This window comes from Athene cunicularia (assembly GCF_003259725.1).
Source record: "Athene cunicularia isolate RWA chromosome 27 unlocalized genomic scaffold, athCun1 chr27_part1, whole genome shotgun sequence".
In the NCBI taxonomy this organism is placed as follows: domain Eukaryota; kingdom Metazoa; phylum Chordata; class Aves; order Strigiformes; family Strigidae; genus Athene; species Athene cunicularia.
Genome location: NW_020799138.1, coordinates 683,311 through 685,757, shown reverse-complemented (window position 1 = coordinate 685,757; position 2,447 = coordinate 683,311).

The window sequence follows — 2,447 nt, the reverse complement described above, 5'->3', positions numbered from 1 at the left end:
GGGATGATTTGCTGGTCATCCCACGAGCTCCGAGAGCACCATCAGAGCCCTTCGGCTCCAGCTGTTGGGAGCTGCCCTGCCCGCTCCTCTGGGGGGATGGACACGGGCTGGCTCCGGCCAAACCCGAGTGAAAGGCAAGCTACTGCCGCTTTAAAGCATCTTCCACAGCACCTGCTCTGAACTCTTCAGTTAAAATGCAACAGGTCACAGGACAGTTCAGGTTAGAAGGGCCCTCGGGAGGGCCCTGAGTCCGACCTCAAGCTCACGGCAGGCTCGGCTCCGAGGCAGCTGCGTCACGAGGACCCTTCGCGCCTCTGAAGCACGAGGCCCTCACGCAGAGGAAAGAGCTGCTGAAGGGATGTCATGAACCCAGTCTTGGCTTGACAAGCGGCTTACTGGTGTAAGAATAAGTCATTTCGGGAAGGGTCACTGATGTCCATGAATGATTTGTGCTCATTTACTGGGGCTCTAAACCAAACAGCCTCCCTGCAACACATCAGAGACCTTTACATCATCATCCACACCCACTGATTTAACAAGGGCTGGGTTTCAGCCTTCACTAGTGAGCCCAGAGCGAGTAAGAAATGGATTAGATCACATTTTCAAAGGCTCGCAAGCACTCCTGCAAAACCTGTCAAATCACCTGTCAAATACGAAAAAAAAAACAAAAAAAACCCGACGCTTGGGGAAAGTTTCTCGAGTGCCTTGACAAGAGAAGAACAGTGTGATGGCAGCAAGCTGGCCAGGATTAGAGCTGGATGTTGTGTTTGCTGTGACACAACCGCTACCTCTGCCCCAACAACTAGCGACTAGCTGAAGGGAAAACACAATTCAGAGCAAAGGGAAGACGACGGGGAAACAAGAAGAGGCTTTCTTTGGAACAGAACCCAGGTAAAGCCTCCTCGGCTCCCGAGAGAGCAGATGATGTGGCACTAGTCAGAACAATACAGTCTACTCTGCAAGGGGAGGAAAAAAAAAAAAAGTTTAAAGACATTGATTTGGTTTATTTCTCTGTAAACCCTTTGTGATCTCAGAGGTACAACTCTATGAGCATCACCAGTTTGTGGTCATACAGAACAAGGCACTCAGGCATGGAATTTTCTTAGACCCAGGTCAGTGCCACACTCCAGTCATACCCGAGCGATGCTTTTCTTGGGAGGACTCCCTCTCCAGCAGAGATTTCATGCCCTCTCCCCTAAGAATTATGTCAACAAAACCACACGGTAAAGCACCCTTCCCCCTCTATCCTGGGTCATTTATTAACACAGTTCAAGACCAGCCAGTATTTTCAGCCCACAGCAGCACGAAAAGTTATGTCAGCTTCCACCTGGCAAACACACGTGCTTTCATCAGAGGAGGGAGAGGGCTCAAGAGAAGAGGCCCCGCAGCAGCTGATCAGCTTCACAGGTCAAGAACCCTCAGCGCCGTGCGTTGTGAAACGCCTGGCACCATCCTGCTGTGATGCAAGCAGGTGTGCTGGCCCCGGGGCGAGCGCCTCACTGCCCCGGCTCGGAGGAGCCTCCCTGCAGAGCCGGGGGGGCAGCACACCCCCAGCCAAGCGGAGCCTCGCTCCCGGAGAGCACAGACGGGCTCCAAACACCCTGGCAAGTGCCTGCTGCCAGAACCGGGGTACCTGGAGTCCTGTCCTGAAAGGACACCTTCCTCTGCAGCCCTGGGGAAGGTCCTTAACCGGTCTATTCCTTAAGTCCTTCCCCACATCACTTGTGAAGCGGAGAGCAGCGCCTGGGAGGGCTCCCAGCTGTGGGTGCCCTTCCCGTCGCGTCCCACCTCGGCGTGGGGAGCGGCTGGCTGCACGCACCTGCGGGGGTCTCCTACGCCGAAAGCTGCACAGGTCTGAGTAACAGCGTTATTGGAGTTGAAAATCTGAGCTCCGAACCCAACCCAGACACCTACAAACAGTATGCTCAGGAGGCACGTTAAGTTTTCAGTTTTTAGACTCTATGGCAGACAACGAACGAGAGAAAAAAAGTCCACACAGAAGGGAGAGCCTTTCCAAAGCAGTAAGGTAAACAGCAGGTGTTTGCAGGTAGCAAACAAGAGCTGGAAAACAGCCATTTCGCAGCTCCTGGAGCTGCCGGATCCATTCACGGGAGACAAGAGAGACAGAGGCTGCTCCCCCCCCTGCGGGTGCAAGAGCAGGGATGGAGCGAGACCCCGGCGCGGGGGCTGCTGCCTCCCCAGCGCCCACCAAGGGGGTTTCATTCTGGAAAAGGGCCCACCCAGCGCTGCTGGCAAAGGGCCTCCTGGCTGCGGGGTGACGGGAAGGAACAAGCCGGCGCCCGGAGCTGCTGCTGGCACGGACGAGCCCTTTCTCCCGGCCCCTCGCTAAGCGGTCTGTGCCCATCGCAAACAGACGCGGCCCCAGCACCGTCCCGGGCAGCCGGGGCCTCGCCCAACACGGACACAACCGCCTCTGTCTCTTATAC